We start from the raw sequence: 12,905 nt of genomic DNA on the forward strand, positions 1-12,905 counted from the left end.
CAGCAGCAGAAAATGAAGTAACTTATACCTAAATATGACAAAGCTCAAGCAGAAAAAACAGTACACTAAAAATGGCCATGTATAATACCTATGTCACATCTTAACACTAGAGTGATGCATCACGAGAACTTACACTAGCAGATAAGTTACCAAATGGTAAAGAAATTATTTATGCAATTCCTGTGGAGGGAAATGTCTATTTATGTGCCCTCGTTTTCTTGGAAGTAGGTCATAAATTTCTTATTGACTGGATCTGTAGGAATAAAATAACTATATTAGTACATATATTAAATTTTATAATAAGCAATGCTGCAGTGCAGCTAGAAACTAGATATTAAAGAAAATGAGCGAATATGTACAAAGGAAGGCATGAAACATCATTCATTAGCCATATGGCATTTCATAAGGCAGTAAAAATTCTCTCAATTCTCGAGAAAGACGCTTGTCATAATCAGGTGTGCAGATGTAAGTATCTTTCCAAGTAATGAGCGTGTCGTATTTGCGATGCTTTCTACAAATGAATGTCAATAGCGAGGATAATGGCCTCCCTTTTTTTTTCTCCACCTGTACCTCTGAAAGACACTCACTAATGATTTCTTTCCAGGCGACTGTCGCCCATCTGGGTGCCCACGACGCATTACGTGAAGGTCACTTAACTTTCTTACCGAAATATTTACGACAGCAGTTTTCGCTACAGTGACAGTCTCATATAAAAATTTCACGGGTCGAAAATTTGCGTTACAAATGTGTAGAAACAAAATCCTATGAATATAACAGTGTTCAAACCGTTTTCGTCGGCATTGTGATACATTCATGCAGTTACACACATTTCATAACTCTTAAAGTACGATTCTTGGTTTCCAACAACCTTTTTCACAAATCAGCGTCCCTAACCACTACTCATTATTTCTTACCTTATTACACATATACATATTCGTAGACATTCTTCAATATTTCATTATAATAAATACATAGCATAATCAAATTCCTCATATATCATCATCTCATTGATCATAAACATACCTCAACAGCGTAATACACTTCGTCGTCATAATAATAACATCATAACACCTCAGTCAAATCTCAAAAACGTCGTAGCTTTTTGCAATAATGTCAAAACCTAGAAGAAGTGTATCATCTACCGCAAACGTACTTTAAAATCATGCTCCCTTACCAAATACATCATTCAAAGCTCTCATAGTATCACAATGGTTCCGAAAAAATATGAACAGTTCACAAAGTACAGACAAAATACACTTTCGTAAGTGTGAAGTTATCCAACTGTGTAATTACGTAAACATGTGTCACTGATGTAGTAAAAAAAAGTTTATCTCTCAGTTAAATGATCAGATAGCTGTGTAATTTGTGTGTTAGAGAAATATGGTACCGATGTGTAAAGTTGTATAAGCAAATACCATATTAGCTAGGGCTCCTTGTGCTTGCCAAAAACATGGTATACAAAGTAAGTGTGTACTCCCCTGAGGATTAATGTAATTATACCCTCAGGTGTTACAGATTACAACAATGGAATGAAATTATTACGGAAAACCTTTGTATCATTGTACTTAAAATTTCTTAAAAAATAAATGTTTTAAGTGCGAAATTAATCACTCAAATACGTGTACTGTAGCGCTAAACTGTGCGTCTTGCTGTAAGATAATCTCTGTGGAAGTCTCGTAGTTATCGTCCTCCGAAAGCTAAGTTCTGCAGAAGTCAATGTACTTACCTCATGATAAACAAAAGTGAAATGCTTTGCGTATAGATATCGTAGTTATTATGCTTATTGGCGTCATGAAGAAAGTACTGTACAGTAACGTATTGTTGTGCCACGAAAAAGGCTGTCTCATTGTTGCTATACCACAAAAGTTACTACTAAAACGTGTTTTACTTTCCAGAAGAATTCAGAAAACTGTGCAGATATAAAACAGATACACGGCAAAAGCAACATTATAAATCGTCACTCATTAGTAGCGTCGTGATAAAATCGTGTAGCTGTCACATAAACTAACCACTGTGTCATCTGGTATCTCACAGAAAGTACTTTAAATCCAGAATGTATTTTCAAGTAAACCAAAATGTTGCATTAAAATCTCATTAGCAGTACTGCTAAATGTTCTAAGTATGTGAGCCATATAGTCGTTACGTAATTGTGCAACTAACAAGCAAGAATGTAACACACAATAACACTGTGTCATCTGTTCGCAATAACAATACATTCGTAATTTCTGTTTAAATAAGTTCTCTTGGTTCTTGACTGGATATTTAACTTCAAACATTGTTGCATGGTAACAGATTCTAAGTCTGACAAAGCATATTAGCAATGTAAAGTGAAAAGTTATATGGCAAAGACAAAGTTTAAAAGCAGATTATCTTTCAATAAACGGTTTTACATGTGAAATGTGGTGTAAACCTTTAGTCTTCCTAGTACGCAGAGTTTCAACTTCAACGCAATTATCATGTGGTATACGTCGGTAAAGAAAACTGGAATTTTTCTCAAGGTTAGCGTCTATGTTATTTTTCCCTGAGCCAGCGGCCGCACGTGGTTGCCTGCGGTGCGAGTCATTGTCTGTTTCCTTGTTGGCGCGCGTCGTTACTGGGATTAGGAGACCTAACTTCTACAAATTTACTCAGACGAGAAGGCCCTGCCCTGTTTGAATCCCGCCAGTTCTGATGCAATTCAGCTCTGTCGTTACGAATATATCGTCTGTCATCATGTTGGTAGATTCCGTAGGTTCATCCTTGTCCGTCACGTGGTGGAGAATTTCTCCCTTAATCGTAACTGTGCGCCAAACTGTTGCGTCTGAAGTTATTCTGTCCCCCTGATAATGATTATTTTGATTCCCATATTGTCTTTTCCTCTGATTGTCTCTGTGATAGTCATTACCACAGAGAGGTGATCTTTCCCTGTAATTATTACTACTCTGCCAACGGTTGTTGTACGGGTGGTGTCTATTTTGGTCAGGATTTGCGTTGTAAGAATAGACCTGTCGTGTCCAGTTATTGTTTCTGTCGTCACGGAATTGTGACGGATGTTGTTGTGCTATTGTTTTCGCGTTCCGCGAATGTCAGTGTCAATTTCCAGTTCTTGTAAGAGCCCCTGTATAGATTCAATGTCGTCTTTGCAACGTCCTGCCAAAATAACATGCCGTAAATGTTCAGGTAATTTGATTAAGCAAATGCGGATGAGTTCTGAGGGGCTGTATGGGTTTGAAAGATACTGATTCTTGTGCAACATGTCTTCAAAATATTTCACAAGACTGGAAAATTCAGATTGTCCGAAATGTTTCATCATTATGATGCCATGTTTTACTCGGTCTTGTGTAGCTTGAGACCAATATGCTGAGAGGAAGGCATGGTAAAATTCTCCTTCACTGTAGCAATCATGAATGACCGATCGCACTCTTACAGCTGGTTCATTCTCTAAGTAGCCACACATAAATTCTAATCTGTGTTCTAACGACCAGTTGGGAGGAAAACAATGAGAGAATTGATGGAGCCATGCTTGTGGATGAATATCGTTGCCAGAATTCTTAAATGTTTTGAATTTACGTGTAGTAATAAACAGCTTATAGTCGAAATCATCGTGTCGGCGAGTAGCATATCTCTCATTGTTACGTCGTGTCGGCGGTTCCATCTCAAAATTCGGTGCACCTTGCCAATTTCTTTCATAATTTCCGTAGTGTCCTGTGTTATTATCTTGTGGGTGTTCCGTATTTCTAAGTCCCTCTTCCCGTGTTGGAGCGCGAGTGTCCTCTGAAATATGAAATATTTGTATTACTTGTGCCAACTGATCTTGTACTTCCCGGATTTCTCTTTGGTGTTGCGTTAATTTGATTCAGATTTTGTTTCAGTTTCCTAATTTGTTCGCACTCTTCTGTCTCATTAAAGACTACCGGTTTTGTGTCATTCAGATTATCATCTACCTTCGTAGATAAATTATTTAGCTGATCCGAAAGTTCAACTACTTTCTCTAATAATGAACTAATTACCTCCATGTGTCTTTCTGAACCAATTTTCAGAGTATCTACTGTGTCCTTTAAGTTTTCTTGAGTTTTTGCAAGTTGCGTAACCAAATCGGTAGATGTAACTGAGTCAATTTTAGCTTGCAGGGTCTCATGATTTTGATGAACAATAGTTTGCAGTTCTTTTATGGCTGCTTCGTGATTCTGTAATGCATTTTCATGCCGCGAAAAAAATAGGTTGGAAATGGTCACAAATTTGTGTTTTTACGTCATTACAGACTTTTTGACATTTTGATTCGATGTTATGTAACTCAGTAGTTAAATCTTCACGTGTTTGTTCAAGCGTGGTGTCTAACTTTTGAAGCTTTTGCTGTGTTTGTCGCTGATTTTGTTCCATTGTGTCTAACTTTTGAAGATTCTGTTCCATCTTTTGAAGATTTTGTCCCATTTGTTGCATTAATTGTAATAACAATGCATTAGTGTCTGGAATCTGTTCCTCTACGCTTTTCGGCAGTGCATTTGCACCGGCAACAATCACATTTTCACAAGCAGAAAATGTGTCTTGACTTATTTGAGAGAACGGTGAGGACCCAAAACCTGAATATGCAGTATTTGCAAGATTGTGTCCTGTTATTTCGTATTCCTGAGGCGAGCTGTTGCTGAGCGATCGATCGATAAAGCTTCCCTGTTCACTACTTGTTTCACTGTCTACGCCATTGTTTGCAGCCAGCACCATTTCCCTATGCACAGTTACCAGATTACTACTTTGAACGTCTGTTAATTCATTACACAGTGGTGCTGGCAAGCTACGCTCATCGTCACTATTATTTCTCAGTTTACTTTGGAGCCTAGTGTTACGTTTTTCACACGCCATTATTGTCACAATATTTCACACGATAACACAGAAAAGCACAATTTGAAGAGCAAAATTAAGAGAACACATTAACATAGCACTGAAAATAATATGTAGTTAATTGCAAGCGCAGCTGCGAAATACTTGGTGCAAATCTACATGCATGCCACAACTGTTTTACTGTACAACAATGAAAGACTGCAACTACAAAGGAGTCTCTCTCTACAATTACGCGCTAGCAATAAACAATAGCTACGTTAATTACACAAACTACAAAAAAAAAAAATCAGAAGATTCCAGTGAGGTATGCTCGGATGAGGGTCGACATATGAAACGTCCCCTTTTGAAGAACTATACACGACTGTCCTTAAACCGACACACATTATTTTTAGCGCAACGCAATCTGACTTTCATTAATCCCTACAAAAGAATGGCTCTTACTAACATTAACCTGTACCTTTCACAAATCACTTACCTCACAAAAATCTTCGTTACTCAAGCTACTGCAATACAGCGAGCACCACTACTGCCAGCTAAATAAAAGATTCAAACTACGGAAGGCACTAACTACTGATAGGGATAGTTAGCAAATGAAAGATTTTAATAGAGAACAAACACTGTATTTACCTTAATATCATCAAAAGTCATAATATATATAGGAGTTCATAACATCCATTTTTACAAATATCAAAACTCCGCCATTTCTCTCTCCACATCCACCACTGCTGGCGGCTCGCCTCCAACTGCGCAACGCTACGCGCTGTTCACATCCTGCTGCCGCTGCCCAACACTACAATGGCAGACAACAATGCTAACTAGCCACAGACTGCACAGAGCACAGCCAGTGATTTTCATACAGAACGCTACGCAACGTTGCCAATAAGAAAATATAAACAGCCTACTTACAAGGTTTCTGATGATACTGGTCCTCCGGGTACGAAACTCCTTCCTGATGCGATTTAGGGGCAGGGTGACACATTTTTTGTGTACTTTAATGAGGTTCAGGCCACCTTTGGACGAAGGTAAGGTTAAGGTACCGAACTGAACTTTGAAAATGAGCCCCCTAAAAAGAAACCAACACAACGCTTGTTGTATACTCATGGCTAGATGGTCGGAGATTGGAAGAATTTGCGCCAAATAATTCATCTTGCTCGTAATGGCGACCTCGATGGTCTTAACTTTCTGTAGTATGTTCAAGGCACGGTCGGAGTGAAGTATCAAAGCAGCACGTAATTTATTAAGCATGTGTGACCAGTTCTTCGTCAGGAATTTGTCTGGTTTGGCCTCAAAGGTAACATCGAGGGTTGTGTGATAAACCTTGACCTTGCACCAGGTAACATGGGATATGTCTCCGATACCACCACCGAACTGCAAAGCTGTGGTTTTAGTTCTATTTAGTATTGCTCCTGAAAGAAACGTGAATGTTTGTAAAAGAGTTTACGCTGACAGAAGTTGTTGCGATGATGACACAGTTACGCATATATCGTCAGCATACGCAATGCATGGGATAGTGACAGACTCGACGCTAAGCCCGATCCCGCTATGCGCTAAGTTGTTCAGTAGCGGGGCTACTGCAATGGCGTACAAAATCATTGACACAGGATATCCTTGGCGGATGGATTGCTCAATGGAAACTTCTTTTGTAAAATGACCATTAATGAGTATCCGTGAAGAGGCGTTTGTAGTACGTTTGCGAATAATTCTATGAGATGAGGTCCAAATCCTAGTTTCTTCATGCTTTTAAAGATTAAGTCATGACGTACACGGTCATAAGCCTTCTCAACATCTAGAATGATCAGAGCGCCCTGTCCTTTGGTTTCAGCATATGAACAGATGATGTCCCTCAAAACACTGGCAGCTGAGATTGCACTTCGGCCTTGCACTGCACTGTACTGGTAACTGCCTAAAACCTTGTACATAACGGTTTGCATCCTTAGCTTAATCGATCTGGTGATGATTTTGAAATCCGCATTCAGGAGTGTGATGGGCCGCATGTTTTCGACCTTGTTGCTGTTCCCTTTTTTCGGTAAGGGCAGAGTGATACCTTCCGTAAGTGCCTTGGGTATGACTTTCAGGTGCCAGAGTTGATTCGCTATCTCGAGGAGTGTCGGATCGAGGAGGTTCCAGTAACGCTGGTATAACTCAGCGCTGACACCGTCGGGTCCTGGTGATTTCCCTTTCTTTGCACTGTGGACCGCCAGTCGGAATTCGTCCTCTGTGAAAAGAGATTCCAGATTTGCATTATCCTGTTGTCACAAGTGACAGGTCAAGGTCCTAAGAAATTCGTCGCACGAGTGTTCATCAACGGATTGCTTCTTGTAAAGTTGACTATAATAGTCGTAGACGTGCGAGATGATGTCACGTTGCTTCGTGATGGCATTCTCAGCGTCATCAACGACGGCTTCAATGAACATGGCTTTACAATGTTTCGTCGTTCTCAGGATGTGGTACAGAGGCCCGTTCTTCGGCGGCAACGTCCTTGGGGTGGGCTCGCACGATGATGCCTTGCATTCGTTGACGTTGTATCGCCGTGATTTTCGCTTTATATCGTTTGATCTTTACGTCGATATCGCGAGAAGGGTTGTTAGTGCGACTGTACAGTTCTCTCAAACAGCGATAATAAAACTCAATAGTCTGTCTCTGCCAAAAGCGTTTTTGTCGGGCGTAGCTCATGAGGGTGAGGCGTAATTTAGGCTCAGCACACTGAATCCACCACTGTAGAACGCTAGCATAACGACGTCGGTGCCGCTGGAGCTGTTGCCACGTTATGTTCACCTCCTCTTCAAGTTGGGCATCCTGCAGAAGGCTGACATTCAGTTTCCAGTAGCCTTTCCCACGGTACATTTGCTGGCGTTGTAGGTTAAGGTAACACAGATATGCACAATGGTCGGAGATGTTGACAGGAGCTATGTCACAGTTCACAGTGTGTCGCTGGAGGGCATCGGACACAGAGATCTTATCCAGCCGACTGGCAGAATGACTGGTTACGAAGCTGTACGCTAACCGTTCACGTACGGTTGTTCCCATGTATCGTGAAGACGCATGCCATGAAGTAAATGTTCAAGTTCGATACATCTGTTCGTGTTAGGAGTTTGGTCTCTGTCGTTAAGCACACAATTGAAGTCACCACCAAGGATAAGATGTGCACGATAAGCGCTAAGAAGAACGGGAACCTCGTTTTTATAAAATTTTGAACGATCTCTGAGTGCTACCTGAGGGGGCGTACACGTTAACAATCTGCACACCATTCACTCGAAGAGAAATGCCACGACCACTAGGCAGCCTCTGCACATCCGTAAAGGGTATACCGTCGTGCAGAAGTGTGGCAGTGCCTACGGCATCCTGGAGATTGATATTATCAATAAGAACGTAACCGGGCACTTCTAAGACTGTGACTACCTCTTGTAGGAGGGCAATGTCAACGCTGGCACCATACAAGAAATCAGTTAGCGAACGGAGTTTCACCGCACTTTGAATTCTATTGACGTTAAGTGTGGTAATGTTGTAGGTTTGGCTGTCGCACATGATGGTTGAGAGGACAATGAGCTCTGAGTGTTGGATCGTCGTCCTTCTCGACGGCTTTGAAAGAAACTCGTTGGGAACGGCTGGAGTACGAAACGAAATGTCAAAACCAATAACAGGTCAGGGAGTGGAAATGTCGCAGCGCGATGGTCATGCGCGAGAGCAGCTACTGCTGCGTCTCCTCCTTCTGCTGCCTCCACGGCTCATTGCTGTCGGGACACTTCGCGGTGCGCGCGCCGCCCTGCCCGCCTCCGCCGGCTGAGTCTGTCAACGTGGTCGCGTCCGCCTGGCCACCATGCGGGGCTGCGACTGACGTCAGCGAGTTCCTGCGGGAGCGCTGCTGCAGCTGCTCGCTGCTCTGCTCGCTCTTCCTCTTAGCCGTTACGGTGCTCTGTTCCCTCTCAGCGCTTAGTAGTGCCTTCAGGTGTTTGGTTTATTCACGAATGCGTTCTTGCCTCGCGGTGTCCTCGCAGCGCACGGAGCAAGAAGACTGAGGTTCAGTCTCGCTGCCACTTTCTGATATGTGTACGGGTCTCAAATCATCCGACTTTTCCTCTTTGCTACTATTCCGTTTGCTTCTCCTTCGGCGGCCTTTCTTCGTTTCTGCTGCAGTCTCTACCGATGGGGGTGGTTCAGGCAAACTGATCTGCACCCGCTCCTGTATCTCACACGGCTCGGTTTCAGAGGTGGCTGGCGCATCGTTGGTATCCAGAGGTAACTGCCCCGGTGAGGATGACGGTGCCGAATCGACGTCCGTCCTACCGCGAATGTCTTTGGCACTGCATTCCATCTGAACTGCCATCTCCGCCTCGCTAACATCTTCCAGCTGCCGGGTTGGTGGTACAGTCCCCGCGACTACCTCACTCAATAGCGGAACAAGCTTTTCACAACCGTCTGCAGGACGTTCCCGTGGAAGTTGAAATGGACGTCGACGTGTACAGTTCATCCGCAGATGTTCTGTTGAATGTCAGATCGAACAGGTAGGGGGTTGTCCAATGTAAGTTACCTGTGCACGACAGCCGCCAATGGCAACATACGAAGGTATATGCTTTTTTAAGTCTACACGTACACTTCGCACCCCGTTGTTAACTTGGCAGCGACATGCACTCGACCATTTCTCATTTGAAACTGACAAAACAGCGCCGTACAGTGACAGAGAACGTGCAATCAGATCATTAGGGCACTCAGGTGGCACATTAAATACCCTGACGGTTCTCACTCCGTATCCCGAAGGCACGATTTGGACATTACTAATACTGCCATCATTATGACGAAATGACCTCACACCAGCATGCTCCTAAACGAATTTCTCATAAGTGTCACTCGAAATAAATTTGATAATTAACGAGTACTGCACAAAGTCCGACTGGAACGTGTCGACTATATCTTCAGGCAAATTGAAATCCTCAGAGACCCACTCATGAATATCAAACGCCGTCGGTCGCAAGGCAGCGCGATCGAAAACACACTGAACGCTGTTCACTCTGTTAATTGTCGACATCTTACTTACAACAGTTATACAGAAACAAACCTTAACAGCGCTCGCACACGCTGCTCAGCTCTCCACCTCAGCACTGCTCGCGACGTAAACACTGGACCGCGCTACCGCCCGTCACCGCGCAATGTGCACTGGACCACTGAGCCGTCTGAACTTAGTGGTCATCACGGGCTACCTAGTATGCCTCTCCTCAGACCCTCAAATTCAGCAATTGCTGAGCATTGCATTGAAACCAAAAACAAAGTGAAATACGGATACACAAAAAGTCTGCAAAAGACTCTGTATATAAAGACGCTCATTAACAGGGGTAATGGATTTCAACTTAGTCAAGAGTTAGCTCCGGCATTAAAAATCCTTCAAACTCAGCGGAAATGGAACACCGAGCACGGTGAAGGCGGAGCAGACTGAGGACCTACACTCGATTTTCCAGCGCGAGCTACCCCCACAGCCGAGCCAGCGCATCGCGCGGTCCACACACAGGGTCAGTGGAGGGGGGAGTCGACCGGTATATACATCGCACCAGCTGGTCTAGGATATCAGTCAGCAGGAGTAAGTTGATTGATGATGGCACGTTGCGCCGCCGAAAATTCGTTCTACAGCGGTCAGCCAGCCCGGCGACATCCAACCAAAATTAATTCAGTTTTACGTCCATTGTTAACACTTAGCGATACCGCTAAGGCAACTACTAGTTATTATGGATACGAAATGAGCCCAGTTTCGAGCGAATGGTAGCTTTGAACAACTATGTCAGTGAAAATATCAGTACAAAATACGATCGCGTTGATTAGTCTTGTCTGTTTATCGGGGTGCTGTCTATGAAAAAATACGTACTTGTCGTGTTGCAAATACGCTTTCTGCTGGAGCTTCGTTTGGGGGTGTACATTTCTCCAGCCGCCTAGCGAGGTACGATTTGTGCAATTTTCAACACTCTTGATACAAATATTAGCAGTGTGCTTCAGCAGCCAAAATTGTGACATTGTGTTTCCTCTGGTGTATTCCTCAGATGTAAAAAATTTCAGATCAGGTTTCGAAATGCCGGGTAGGACCGTTCTCTTGCCAGTTTATAACATAGTGTTTTCAGAAAGCCTATGAGAAATTAATGCAATGTGTTGTTTCATCTTGTAGCTTGGTTGTAATTGCCATGGATGACTATGAAAGCGATGAAAGGAGGGTGGAATCGATGACAAGATACTATCCGGGAAACATGCTATGTAAGCATTGAAATCGTTTTGATAATGTTCTCTCACTAGAGGAAGGTATCTAGTCACAATTATGAACCGAAAAAGCATACGTTGGATTCGATATCAAAGGGTTCACCATCTAATTTACGAGAAATATGACCTGTTTTCTTCAAATAACCATGTAGTAAATCTTTTAATTCTTAATAAATGGAAAGCACCAGTTTGTTTTTGTTCTGCAGTATTACTTTTATTGTTAACCGGCTTTCGGCTTACAAGGCCATCTTGAAACATTTACTGAGTATGATCACCAAAGAAGTTACAATGTTTGCAAACAACATTGGAAGAGAAGTAACACGTCTAGATTGAGGTTGAAACATAAAGTAAGTGTGATGCTAATGCAATGAAAAAGTAGAAACTAAACAGTACATAAATGACAATAGAGCAAACAGGAAAACCTTAACACAAAATAGGAATACCATGTCCACATAACAGTTTCTATTAATAAACAAAACCAATAAAATAAAATAAAATTAGTACTAGACAAAGTTACATCAGGAGCTATGAATCACGGAGAGTGATAAACAAACCAATCAAAAGAAGAGACAATTATCAGTGTAACTACAAAATACAGAAGGAATTTAAGCAATATCAATAAGATAAATAAAAATAAATATATGTAAGAAAATGGAGGTGTTTGAGGGAACCTACAGTAAATGCAATCGTTGAGGGTGTGATGGTACTGCATTTTGACATAAACATTATAACCAAAACCGTGGCTGTGTAACAGTTTGCATTAAATAAATGAACAAAGTAAAATATGAACAATATTTGATGAGACAACTACAAGGGGTGCTAAACATGGACTGTAATACAAGGACCAGTTAAAAGAAATCCTTAACTATTGAAACTACAGTCTATATGGAATACGAAGACAACTTCAACAAAACAAAAGAACTTAATGGATGCAGGAAAATGGGAATATGTTGGAAGAGATAGTGTGGGAAGTACTGAACAACAGAGGTGATTATATGAACTTTAGGGGAGGGGAAGTGTTGAGCTGTGTCTGGTCATTTAGCATTAAATCTGGACTGTGAGAAAGATGTTTGTTAATTTCCAGGGCTTCCAGCAGGTTGAGTTTATGGCCTTTGTTTGCTAAGTGAAGTACATGGGACACTGGCTGGTAGTTGTGACCCTCACTCAGTACATGCTCAGCAAATGCAGAGTCTGAATTCTGCAACCTCCATCTGCGTTCATGTTCAGCCAGCCTAGTTGATATGTCTCTGCCTAACTGACCAATGTAAAATTTGTCACAATCAGAACAGGTGATTTTGTATACCCCACTGTTGGTTAATAACTGGATCTTATCTTTGCTATTAAAAACACACTGGGCTGTAGTGTTCCTGAGATAGTAGGAAACCCTATACTTGCAGGATTTCAGTGCTTTGGCTACAATCTGTGATACCTCACTTAGAAATTGTAGTGCACACCATTTCTTGCAGACTGTGGATGGGGAAGCAGCTGAGGCATAGAGGAGGGGTATAATTTTCAGTTTTTGTTTTCTGTGCAAGATGTGGTCGATAGGAATTGGATTGTAGCCGTTGGCTGTGGAAATAAATATTGCTGTATCGAACTCTGATTTAAAATCATCTCAGGACTTGGGGATGGGTGTGAGACGGTGTACCATTGAGTGGAAAGCTGCATGTTTGTGAGCTATGGGGTGTTGTGAACAAGAAGGTATTCCTATGTTCGTAGTTGTAGTTTTTCTGTAAATTTTGAAACAATGTGTGTGTGTGTACTGATGTCAATGGTGAGATCTAAGAAGTTTATGGATTTGTTGTGAACTGGATATTTTTATGTTAACTGTTTAGATTTTTCAAAAATGTTTTGAG

This window comes from Schistocerca serialis, chromosome 7 (genome assembly GCF_023864345.2).
Source record: "Schistocerca serialis cubense isolate TAMUIC-IGC-003099 chromosome 7, iqSchSeri2.2, whole genome shotgun sequence".
Taxonomy (NCBI): domain Eukaryota; kingdom Metazoa; phylum Arthropoda; class Insecta; order Orthoptera; family Acrididae; genus Schistocerca; species Schistocerca serialis.